This window comes from Apostichopus japonicus, chromosome 1 (genome assembly GCF_037975245.1).
Source record: "Apostichopus japonicus isolate 1M-3 chromosome 1, ASM3797524v1, whole genome shotgun sequence".
Lineage (NCBI taxonomy): Eukaryota > Metazoa > Echinodermata > Holothuroidea > Aspidochirotida > Stichopodidae > Apostichopus > Apostichopus japonicus.
In genome coordinates, this window is record NC_092561.1 from 15,596,441 (window position 1) to 15,610,368 (window position 13,928).

At 38.2% G+C, this 13,928-nt stretch overlaps 1 long non-coding RNA gene across 1 annotated transcript; it reads left to right on the forward strand.

Moving 5' to 3' along the window:
- Window positions 1–1,802: 1,802 nt before the first annotated feature.
- Window positions 1,803–2,998, forward strand: LOC139965331 (uncharacterized). Its single transcript, XR_011792226.1, has 2 exons — window positions 1,803–1,923; window positions 2,387–2,998. It is a non-coding gene; the product is annotated as an uncharacterized lncRNA (long non-coding RNA).
- The last annotated feature ends 10,930 nt before the right edge of the window (window positions 2,999–13,928 follow it).

The following is a 13,928-nucleotide window of genomic DNA, read 5'->3' on the forward strand; positions in this document are numbered from 1 at the left end:
CAGTCTTACTAAAGAGCGGATTTTCATATGTGGCTATGTCGCGATCATCGCAAGTGAAACTATTCAGTGTTTGTGTGTGGTGGGGGAGGACCTAGAGGTTATTTATCGTTATTGTTGGATTTATTATGGATTATTATGGATTCTAATACCTGCCTGTCTTGTCTCCTTACACCGTACAAACCTAGCAGAACCCTACGGTCATCATCGCAAGAATTGCTCAAGGAGAAGAGAACAAGATGCAAGACCGGCGACAGAGCCTTCTCAGTCAGCGCTCCCAGAATGCCTATACCGAACTCTGTGAGTGTATGCATTTCTCTTACCACTTTTAAAAACTGCTTTGAAAGCATATTATGTTCGACTCGCTTTTACTGTGTGATTGACTGTGTTTTAACTGTCATTGTGCATAGATACTACGTTTGGAACTAGTTACTTAATTCTGAACATTTGATTTTTTTTAATATCTATCTTTCATTTATTTAGTACGTTTAGACTCTATTTTGTATCGTTTAGTATTGGGTATTTGATCTGTTTTAGGATTTTGTAATAATTCTCATACTGTAATGTATTTTTTTTTTTGTAATTTAAAAATTTTCATTTATTTACTACGTTTAGGGCTCTATTTTGTATCGTTTAGTATTTAGGCTTTTACAATAATTCTCTTACTGTACTATAGTTCCTCATACTTATATATATTTAAACCTGGACTATGATTGAATCTATTTACATGCTTCTGAAATTGTTTTGGAGTATATGCGTTTTAGTATCGTTTAGTACGGGTGTGTTTTTTTTATATTGTTGCCTTTGGCTTTTACTTTTTTTCTTTTTTTTTTTGCGCAGCTTTGCTGATTATGCGCTACATAAATATCACTTATTAATATTATTATTATCGATAAACGGGCCCCAGAACGTGATCAACTACACGGTCAATGGCTTGAGAGTAACAGGTATATATGATACAATGTTAGATTACTTAAAATAAGAGACAACGAAACTGCATGTTTGAGGAGGGGGAGATAAGTCTGCCGTTTCTGGAATATAGGATGGCCCTTAAAAGAGCCGTTGGATGTCGAGCCTTCTACACGAGAAGAACAATCTACTTGGAGGTGGTGTACTTGGTGACAGCCTTGGTACCCTCTGAGACGGCATGCTTGGCGAGCTCACCAGGCAGCAACAGTCTGACGGCGGTCTGGACCTCCCGACTGGTGATGGTGGACTTCCTGTTGTAGTGGGCCAAACGGGAAGCTTCGGCGGCGATACGCTCGAAGATGTCGTTCACGAAGCTGTTCATGATAGACATAGCACGGCTAGAGATACCGGTGTCTGGGTGGACCTGCTTCATGACTTTGTAGATGTAGATACTGTAAGTCTCACGCCTGGTCCTTCGCCTCTTCTTGTCTCCTGGGTTGCGAGGTGCCTTGGACTTGGCGGCCTTCTTTGCTCCCTTTCCTGCAGCTTTTGGTGCCATTTTGGACGTGAAGTTTTCGTTGCGATACGGTAAGTAAAGCGATGAATGAATGAGTGTCCTCCACGCTGCGAAATGTATTTATGACAGATTTGATATCACTTCAGCGAAGCAGAAAAACTTCCCATATTGACAAAGCACGTGCTATGCATTGCACAGCACACACGAGCTGGCCAATCACAATGCGGAAGCTTTTCTTAATTCTTTCACGCATTGTACGATCAGGGCAAAGGGTGGCATAGAATCCCCTCATAAGGGCACTGTGCTGTAGCTTTAGAGTCCGGACTACTTGAATGAGAGCTTTCCGGCAGGCAAATCATTTCTTTGATTCGTTTCAAGTCGAAAACATACCCAAATTTACTTCATCATGACTGGCAGGGGCAAAGGTGGTAAGGCCAGGGCAAAGGCCAGCTGCACCTCCAAAAATTGTGGGGCTTCTGACCCTTAGCCAGAAACCAAAGGTCAGAAACCCCAAGATCTTGGGGTTTTTGACCCGCTAAGTTGCATCTCTGGGGCTTTTGTCCCGCTGGCACTTCGGACCTTCTGGGGTTTCCGACCTTTTCGATGCCCCGCCTCATCCTCGAACCCTATTCAACAACTCGTCTGGGATAAATATCGCTCCGCCCCTTTTCGATCGAAGCGGGAGCGGATCTGGGAATGGAAGGGTTCTGATGTCGTAATCTCGTTAACGTCCGTTTAATATCAGAGGTCTAATAAGTCATTCGTTAGTGATAAGACATAAGAGGATATCAGCATGCTGGTTTCAGTAATTATAAAAATAATTAATTAGTGGTAATAATGATTATAGTGCGCTATTATTCTGCCAAATTGAGTGATATATTCGTAAGGAGTTTCGACCTGCTCATCCAATGTATGTGTAACGCTGTTTTTCTCTTTCTTCTTTGTGTTTTTGTGATATGGCAGGTATGCACCTGCAGATTTGGAATTAATTTGGTCACTAAAATGCACCGATTTTCTACAGGACTAAAAGAAGTGGTAAAATAAGGTAAGATTGACAAGCCAACGATGGTGGACCTTTCATCCTATGCCCAACAATTGCGGAATCTACATGGTGAAGTGTGAAACATCACGTCGGCATATGTACGGCAAGTGAATGTGCAAAACTAATAGTAAAGAGAACATTTGGGACAGAAGAGAAATCTAGAAAAATAGTAGTTATTAAAGGCATAGAATATTATTATTATTGTACGTTTGGTCTCTGCGGTTGCACTGTATTGATATTGTTATGTATTATTTAAACTTAAGATAAGAAAATAATTAATTGTTAGGCAATGATTGAGTTGTATTGTAATACTAAAGAACTCACATAATTATCATGTCTATTTGTATAAATGTCAAAGGAGTCAATAAAAGAGATGAAAAATAAAGGTATTACATACAGACCCCTCCCCACATAACAAAATCACCAACCCCTGCGAACAAAGTAGTGTGGGGGAGCGGGGCTCCTTGGTAACCCGGTGGCTAGAGTGCTTGTGAGCTAAACAACACAGTCACCGGGAGGGGTGTACCCTTCATTATCCTTCAAGCCAATCCGGTATGGAGGGAGGGGGTGGCGGGGGGGGGAGGTCAACCCGCCACTCATTACAATCATGAAGAAGGAAAGTGCTCGTTTTATTTACATAAAATGATACATATCCTAATTTTGCAGGAACAATACACATAATCATACGCAGAACACATACAAGAGGGGGGGCTGATGATTATAAGATGAAAAAGCTTAGTATCAATACAGATATAAGCGGGGGCTGGGGGTTGCCAAACACATACAATGTATATTCTATAATACAAATTGACCAGCCAACAATTGTGGAACTTTTGGCTCTGTGGCCAACAATTGTGGCACTTTTGGCTCTGTGGCCAGCAATTGTGGAACTTTTGGCTCTGTGGCCAGCAATTGTGGAGTTTCGGACCTTCGCTTTTAGGCGGGAAATATATAGCGGGTGCGGCAGAATCCTTTTCGTATTGAATTGACACGTAGATTTCATACACCATTATCATTGACTGGAAGGACTACTTAAAGGGTATAGCCTACCGAGGGGCGGTAAATTAGTCTTTGCCTAATCTCTTACGTGTTTTTATTTTCTTCTTTTTAATCCCAACATGACTGAAAGCCAATCCCGACCCCTCCCTTTACAAAAAAACAAAAGAAGCACCAAACCCTGCGAACAAAGAAGTGTGGGGGTCGGGGTTCATTAGGAACCCAGTGGCTCGAGTGCTTGTGAGCTTATAAACACAGTCACTGGTAGGGGTATATGCGCTTCTCTATCCTTAAAGGTACTCCGGTAGGGGAGTTCCACTCTGCCCCCTCCTTATCACACTCACGAAGAAGGAAAGTGCTCGTCTTATTTACATAATATACTCCATACCTACGTGTAGTTGAGTATAGATCCCCCGCCATCGTTTGTTGATACCCCCAAAAATAAATCAGATCTTAATCTTTCAAGAACAGTACACACACTCATACGCAGAACACATCAAACAAGAGGGGGCTGATGATTATAGGATTAAAAAAGCTTGCTTGACAAGGTTCCTGTGGCAAACTCAATGCATATAGAAATACAATTTATTTTAATTGGGAGAATCTAATACGTTTGGAAGACGGGCACATACATTGGAAGCCTAGCATCAATACAGATGTAAGCGGGGGCTGGGGGTTGCAGTGAACATAGAATGCATATTCTCTGACACAAATTGACCATCCAACAATTGTGGCACTTTTGGCTCTGTGGCCAACAATTGTGGCACTTTTGGCTCTGTGGCCAGCAATTGTGGAACTTTTGGCTCTGTGGCCAGCAATTGTGGAGTTTCGGACCTTCGCTTTTAGGCGGGAAAAATATAGCGGTTGCGGCAGAATCCTTTTCGTATTGAATTGACACGTAGATTTCATACACCATTATCATTGACTGGAAGGACTACTTAAAGGGTATAGCCTACCGAGGGGCGGTAAATTAGCCTTTGCCTAATCTCTTAGGTGTTTCTATTTTCTTCTTTTTAATCCCAACATGATTGAAAGCCAATCCCGACCCCTCCCTTTACAAAAAAACAAAAGAAGCACCAAACCCTGCGAACAAAGAAGTGTGGGGGTCGGGGTTCATTAGGAACCCAGTGGCTCGAGTGCTTGTGAGCTTATAAACACAGTCACTGGTAGGGGTATATGCGCTTCTCTATCCTTAAAGGTACTCCGGTAGGGGAGTTCCACTCTGCCCCCTCCTTATCACACTCACGAAGAAGGAAAGTGCTCGTCTTATTTACATAATATACTCCATACCTACGTGTAGTTGAGTATAGATCCCCCGCCATCGTTTGTTGATACCCCCAAAAATAAATCATATCTTAATCTTTCAAGAACAGTACACACACTCATACGCAGAACACATCAAACAAGAGGGGGCTGATGATTATAGGATTAAAAAAGCTTGCTTGACAAGGTTCCTGTGGCAAACTCAATGCATATAGAAATACAATTTATTTTAATTGGGAGAATCTAATACGTTTGGAAGACGGGCACATATATTGGAAGCCTAGCATCAATACAGATGTAAGCGGGGGCTGGGGGTTGCAGTGAACATAGAATGCATATTCTCTGACACAAATTGACCAGCCAACAATTGTGGCACTTTTGGCTCTGTGGCCAACAATTGTGGCACTTTTGGCTCTGTGGCCAGCAATTGTGGAACTTTTGGCTCTGTGGCCAGCAATTGTGGAGTTTCGGACCTTCGCTTTTAGGCGGGAAAAATATAGCGGTTGCGGCAGAATCCTTTTCGTATTGAATTGACACGTAGATTTCATACACCATTATCACTGACTGGAAGGACCACTTAAAGGGAATAGCCTACCGAGGGGCGGTAAATTAGCCTTTGCCTAATCTCTTAGGTGTTTTTATTTTCTTCTTTTTAATCCCAACATGATTGAAAGCCAATCCCGACCCCTCCCTTTACAAAAAAACAAAAGAAGCACCAAACCCTGCGAACAAAGAAGTGTGGGGGTCGGGGTTCATTAGGAACCCAGTGGCTCGAGTGCTTGTGAGCTTATAAACACAGTCACTGGTAGGGGTATATGCGCTTCTCTATCCTTAAAGGTACTCCGGTAGGGGAGTTCCACTCTGCCCCCTCCTTATCACACTCACGAAGAAGGAAAGTGCTCGTCTTATTTACATAATATACTCCATACCTACGTGTAGTTGAGTATAGATTCCCCCGTCATCGTTTGTCGATACCCCCAAAAATAAATCATATCTTAATCTTTCAAGAACAGTACACACACTCATACGCAGAACAAATCAAACAAGAGGGGGCTGATGATTATAGGATTAAAAAAGCTTGCTTGACAAGGTTCCTGTGGCAAACTCAATGCATATAGAAATACAATTTATTTTAATTGGGAGAATCTAATACGTTTGGAAGACGGGCACATATATTGGAAGCCTAGCATCAATACAGATGTAAACGGGGGCTGGGGGTTGCAGTGAACATAGAATGCATATTCTCTGACACAAATTGACCATCCAACAATTGTGGCACTTTTGGCTCTGTGGCCAACAATTGTGGCACTTTTGGCTCTGTGGCCAGCAATTGTGGAACTTTTGGCTCTGTGGCCAGCAATTGTGGAGTTTCGGACCTTCGCTTTTAGGCGGGAAAAATATAGCGGTTGCGGCAGAATCCTTTTCGTATTGAATTGACACGTAGATTTCATACACCATTATCACTGACTGGAAGGACCACTTAAAGGGAATAGCCTACCGAGGGGCGGTAAATTAGCCATTGCCTAATCTCTTAGGTGTTTTTATTTTCTTCTTTTTAATCCCAACATGATTGAAAGCCAATCCCGACCCCTCCCTTTACAAAAAAACAAAAGAAGCACCAAACCCTGCGAACAAAAAAGTGTGGGGGTCGGGGTTCATTAGGAACCCAGTGGCTCGAGTGCTTGTGAGCTTATAAACACAGTCAACATTGGGGTGGTGGTGGGGTGGGGTGGGTGGGGGTAGGTGGGGGTAGGTGGGGGTAGGTGGGGGTAGGTGGGGTCGGGAGGGATTGCAGGGCCCAGGCAGACAAAGTAGTGAATGTAAAAACTATGAAATACCAATAATAAGACAAACTCAATCTTTTGAATATATTCTCAATCTTTTGAATCTCAATCTTTTGAATATTGTAATACATTAAAAAGCTAAAAACATTACCAGCATAATCATCACACCAATAAATAAACCATGTAAAATCAGACATGTTCTAGTTGAACAGTTTTAAAACTCACAACCCTCTACCCCTGCCCGCCCCCTGTAGTGGAGAGAGTGAATTTCACAATTAAAATATTTCACAATGAACTAATAGGGTGAACAGCAAAATCATCACACCAATAAATAAACCATGTAGAATCAGATAGGTTCTAATTGAACAGCTTTAAAATTCACAACCCTCTGTCCCTGCCTGCCCCTGCCTGCCCCCTGTGGTGAAGAGAGTGAATTTCTCAATTATTATATTTAACAATGAACTAATAGGGTGAACAGCATAATCATCACACCAATAAATAAACCATGTAGAATCAGATAGGTTCTAATTGAACAGCTTTAAAATTCACAACCCTCTGCCCCTGCCTGCCCCCTGTGGTGAAGAGAGTGAAGTTTTCAATTATTATATTTAACAATGAACTAATAGGGTGAACAGCATAATCATCACACCAATAAATAAACCATGTAGAATCAGATAGGTTCTAATTGAACAGCTTTAAAATTCACAACCCTCTGCCCCTGCCTGCCCCCTGTGGTGAAGAGAGTGAAGTTTTCAATTATTATATTTAACAATGAACTAATAGGGTGAACAGCATAATCATCACACCAATAAATAAACCATGTAGAATCAGATAGGTTCTAATTGAACAGCTTTAAAATTCACAACCCTCTGCCCCTGCCTGCCCCCTGTGGTGAAGAGAGTGAAGTTTTCAATTATTATATTTAACAATGAACTAATAGGGTGAACAGCATAATCATCACACCAATAAATAAACCATGTAGAATCAGATAGGTTCTAATTGAACAGCTTTAAAATTCACAACCCTCTGCCCCTGCCTGCCCCCTGTGGTGAAGAGAGTGAAGTTTTCAATTATTATATTTAACAATGAACTAATAGGGTGAACAGCATAATCATCACACCAATAAATAAACCATGTAGAATCAGATAGGTTCTAATTGAACAGCTTTAAAATTCACAACCCTCTGCCCCTGCCTGCCCCCTGTGGTGAAGAGAGTGAAGTTTTCAATTATTATATTTAACAATGAACTAATAGGGTGAACAGCATAATCATCACACCAATAAATAAACCATGTAGAATCAGATAGGTTCTAATTGAACAGTTTTAAAATTCACAACCCTCTGCCCCTGCCTGCCCCCTGTGGTTAAGAGAGTGAATTTCTCAATTATTATATTTAACAATGAACTAATAGGGTGAACAGCATAATCATCACACCAATAAATAAACCATGTAGAATCAGATAGGTTCTAATTGAACAGCTTTAAAATTCACAACCCTCTGTCCCTGCCTGCCCCTGCCTGCCCCCTGTGGTGAAGAGAGTGAATTTCTCAATTATTATATTTAACAATGAACTAATAGGGTGAACAGCATAATCATCACACCAATAAATAAACCATGTAGAATCAGATAGGTTCTAATTGAACAGCTTTAAAATTCACAACCCTCTGCCCCTGCCTGCCCCTGCCTGCCCCTGCCTGCCCCCTGTGGTGAAGAGAGTGAATTTCTCAATTATTATATTTAACAATGAACTAATAGGGTGAACAGCATAATCATCACACCAATAAATAAACCATGTAGAATCAGATAGGTTCTAATTGAACAGTTTTAATTTCAAAATTATAATATTAAACTATATAGGTATAGTGTGAACAGCATTATCATCACACCCTTAAATAAACCATATAGAATCAGATAGGTTTTAATGTAACAGAGTTGATGATAAAGGACTGTTTTCAATGAGATAATCCAAGCTTCCTGTGGGTGCAGCTATACTGCAAGTGTTAACATCTAAGTGGTGTGAAGATTAAATGAAAGAGAAAATGCAAACACTGCATATACTACAACATTCATCCCCCCTCCCACATGCACCAATCTCCTTATGAAGTGACTAAAGAATGACAATGTACTCTGAACTGATTTTCCCCTTCGACTACCAATATCCCCCGATCCCCCTAGGTTTTTCCTCCCCTAGCTTGGCACCGGGATATTCCAAAACATTGTACATGGATTCATTCATATATGAAAAGCAATGGTCTTGTATAACTTTATACAACCAGTCCAAGGTTGTTTGCTCAAAGCATATTTTAAAGAAACAACCCAAACACATTAAAACATTCCTAAAATCAGTTCAATGCACCTGTAGGTTATATGTATATATACAACAGAAAGCACTACAGTACATAGCCTATGCACAACACATAGTGTGTATAATTGTTCAGTTGTTTCAATGATGAACTCTCATAGCTAGTCACATCACACAGGTCATATATGTTGGACACAAGAATGCCTCCTTTGGTAGGTGTATGGAAGTGCAGCACAGCAGTGTGCTATGCATGCACACAGTATTTTCATATGGTAGTCAGCATAGACCAATGTTCATTATAATTTGTTTGAAAATAAGTACATGTAGTAAAGCTGCATGTAGTGTGGTACTCTTTTCAAGGTGGTGTAGTTTTAGTCCCATATTTGACAGAAGGAACACATTGGGCCAAATTTCATGGCTTTTAGTAGAAGATTACAAATATTCAGACTAACATGAACAGTTTCAGAACTGTAGCTCTTCATTTTAAGTAGATATTAGGCCTCAAAATAACCACACATCCTATCTAAATAACTAGTGTACACAAAACTTCTAGTACATTATCAAAACTGTACTGGAAAAATAGGGCAAAATAGGAAATTTTGGAATAAATACCTTAGTTTATGTCTTCTCTAGTAAAGTTTAAATGTGTTCAAGACCACATGCACTATTTTGGACTTTCAACTCCAATTTGTCATCAAAAAATAACCAAAATACTATACCATGTGCAGACCTTTTACATGTAGTAAAGCTGCACGTAGTGTGGTACTCTTTTCAAGGGGGTGTAGTTTTAGTCATTTCAACCACCAAAAATCATATCAAATTAACAAGACAGATATCCTTTCACACTATAGACATTCATTCAAGCTCACATTTACATTTTCTAGATTTTTTATGGATCTTTTTATGAGAAAGGACAAAAAATACATAACTGTAGCCTTCAGAAACTATGTAAGGTCTATGCACCGTGAACACTACAATACTCAATCATCTTAGTTTTATGGTATAAATATGTCAATTTTCAGATATAAACCATATATTTATGTTCATTTATCAAAGATTACACACATGTGAGATCACATGCCAATTTTCAAGCATTTTTATTCATTTCTTGATCAGAAAATTAACAAAATGCTATACACTTTCTGGAACAGTGGTGTGTAGTTCAGTTGTATGAATCGTGCTGTCACATATTAGGTGGTCTAGTTTCAGCCCTGTCATTGATACCAAATCACATCAAATACTCACGACTTTCTACTTTTCGTCATAAAACACTTTTTGAAGATAAATGTCATTCATTTTAACAATATTGGCTGAATATTTTTTCTCAAAAGAAGGTAAATGCATGAGTGCAATCCTAAGGTAATCACAGCATTATTCATTTTCAACAATATAACACCCAAGTCTATGCTAGTTTAATGTTAAAATCGGTAGATTTTTTAGCAGCAACCTCCTTAATATGTACCATTAATGATTTCAAAGATTGTCTTGAGCTGATTTCTACCTCTAAATGCAGTAGAAATTATTATTTAAGAAAGAAATGAGACAAATTGTAAGACTTGACAAAATCCTATACATTTCTAGTAAAGCACGTGTAGGCCTACAAAGACTAGTGCTGAAAGCTCTGATCGTCAACTACAACTTGACTCGGGAAACTTCTTCGCCCTAATTTCAGCAAGAATAAAATATTGTAATAATGCTTCCTAATTTAAGAAACTATTATTTCTACATGAATCTTGCTCAGAAATTGTGGAGGACCGATATTTTGAGAGAAATCCTACTATTTATCGCCTCGTGAGAACATGATTTTGCAACGATTGTTATAAGTGATGAAGGGATACGATGGTCGTTTGTACAAATATGAAACTGTCAATGAAAAACGCCTGCCATGTTGTCTTTTAAACGTACATTTTCAGATGAATCAAATTTGAAGTAAAATAATTCGTGTTCTTTAAAATGGTGTGAATTTCAAAACTTTTAACGCCTACTTAGGAAAGAAATCGTCAATTTCGTGGGCCATTCCAAACTTGACCTATGTACCAATTTAACGTTCGAACCATATACGTAGCCTACACAGTATAGGTCTATGGGTACAATCACGAGTTTGTTCACTATTTCGGGCTGTATAATTAGGTCAAATAGTGAGTTACCATCACAATTATGGCAGTTTTGGATAGAAAACAGTTATATATACTGGCAGACAAAATTTTAAGATAATCTCAATATTTTTTGTGCTAAATTCAGCCGAAGTTCGAAAATGTACTACATCGAGACTGGTCCTATGGAATGGGTATAGGCCTTTATCGTACACGATTTTTGCAATTGGTACAATCTAGACCTTGGTCAGTTTTCGGACTGTAATTAGGCCAAATGGCAACTAATCATCGGCAACTTAGATGATTTAAGAAGAAAACAAAATTTCCTGATCACAAACACTTTTTCGAGTAACTGAATAAAGGATTTGACTATCAAATAAGCCCAATTCTATCAATGTACTAGATCGTAACAATTAGTGTATTGGTTGATACGCAATATATATGGTCTATGGTACAATCACGAAGTTGGTCAGTTTTCGGGCTGTAATTAGGTCAAATAGTAAGTTATCCTCACAATTATGGCAGTTTTGGATAAGAAAATTATTTAGATATCATATCAATCAAAATTTAAGTTAATCTTATCATTTTTTGTGCTAAATTCAGCCGAAGTTCGAAAATGTACTAAATCGAGACTGGTCCTATGGAATGATATAGGCCTTTATCGTACACGGTTTTTGGAATTGGTACAATCTAGACCTTGGTCAGTTTTTGGACTGTAATTAGGTCCAAATGGCAAGTAATCGTCAACAACTCATAAGTTTTGGAAAGATTACAGAATTTAAAAAGCACAAACATCTTTTTCGACTCTTTACATGATTATTTTGTGAAGAAATTAGCCAAATTTTGAGAGAAGACCTCCTCCACGGTGTGTAAATAGCCTATTAGCAGCATTTCAGACACAGTCATATTGTGATGAGGGCTAGAATTAGTCCCATTATTGACAGAAGGAACACATTGGGCCAACTTTCATGGCTTTTAGTAGAAGATTACAAATATTCCGACTAACATGAACAGTTTTAGAACTTTAGCTCTTCATTTTAAGTAGATATTAGGCCTCAAAATAACCACACATCCTATCTAAATAACTAGTGTACACAAAACTTCTAGTACATTATCAAAACTGTACTAGTAAAATAGGGCAAAATAGGAAATTTTGGAATAAATACCTTAGTTTATGTCTTCTCTAGTAAAGTTTAAATGTGTTCAAGACCACATGCACTATTTTGGACTTTCAACTCCAATTTGTCATCAAAAAATAACCAAAATACTATACCATGTGCAGACCTTTTACATGTAGTAAAGCTGCACGTAGTGTGGTACTCTTTTCAAGGGGGTGTAGTTTTAGTCCCATATTTGACAAAAGGAACACATTGGGCTAAATTTCATGGCTTTTAGTAGAAGATTACAAATATTCAGACTAACATGAACAGTTTCAGAACTGTAGCTCTTCATTTTAAGTAGATATTAGGCCTCAAAATAACCACACATCCTATCTAAATAACTAGTGTGCACAAAACTTCTAGTACATTATCAAAACTGTACTAGTAAAATAGGGCAAAATAGGAAATTTTGGAATAAATACCTTAGTTTATGTCTTCTCTAGTAAAGTTTAAATGTGTTCAAGACCACATGCACTATTTTGGACTTTCAACTCCAATTTGTCATCAAAAAATAACCAAAATACTATACCATGTGCAGACCTTTTACATGTAGTAAAGCTGCACGTAGTGTGGTACTCTTTTCAAGGGGGTGTAGTTTTAGTCCCATATTTTTCAGAAGGAACACATGGGGCCAAATTTCATGGCTTTTAGTAGAAGATTGCAAATATTCAGACAAACATGAACAGTTTCAGAACTGTAGCTCTTCATTTTAAGTAGATATTAGGCCTCAAAATAACCACACATCCTATCTAATTAACTAGTGTGCACAAAACTTCTAGTACAATAGTCAAAACTGTACCAGTAAAATAGGGCAAAATAGGAAATTTTAGAATAAATACCTTAGTTTATGTCTTCTCTAGTAAAGTTTAAATGTGTTCAAGACCACATGCACTATTTTGGACTTTCAACTCCAATTTGTCATCAAAAAATAACCAAAATACTATACCATGTGCATACCTTTTAAATGTAGTAAAGCTGCACGTAGTGTGGTACTCTTTTTCAAGGGGGTGTAGTTTTAGTCATTTCAACCACCAAAAATCACATCAAATTAACAAGACAGATATCCTTTCACACTCTAGACATTCATTCAAGCTCACATTTATATTTTCTAGATTTTTTATGGATCTCTTTTTGAGAAAGGACAAAAAATACATAACTGTAGCCTTCAGAAACTATGTAAGGTCTATGCACCGTGAACACTACAATACTCAATCATCTTAGTTTTATGGTATAAATTTTTCAATTTTCAGACATAAACCATATATTTATGTTCATTTATCAAAGATTACACACATGTGAGATCACATGCCAATTTTCAAGCATTTTTTTATTCATTTCTTGATCAAAAAATTAACAAAATGCTATACACTTTCTAGAACAGTGGTGTGTAGTTCAGTTGTATGAATCGTGCTGTCACATATTAGGTGGTCTAGTTTCAGCACTGTCATTGATACCAAATCACATCAAATACCCACGACTATCTATTTTGTGTCATAAAACACTCTTTGAAGATAAATGTCAATCATTTTAACAATTTTGGCTGAATATTTTTTCTCAAAAGAAGGTAAATGCATGAGTGCAATCCTAAGGAAATCACAGCATTATTCATTTTCAACAATATAACACCCAAATCTCTGCTAGTTTTAATGTTAAAATCGGTAGATTTTTAGCAGCAACCTCCTTAATATGTGCCATTAATGATTTCAAAGATTGTCTTGAGCTGATTTCTACCTCTAAGTGCAGTAGAAACTATTATTTTAGAAAGAAATGAGACAAATTGTAAGACTTGACAAAATCCTATACATTTCTAGTAAAGCACGTGTAGGCCTACAAAGACTAGTGCTGAAAGCTCTGATCGTCAACTA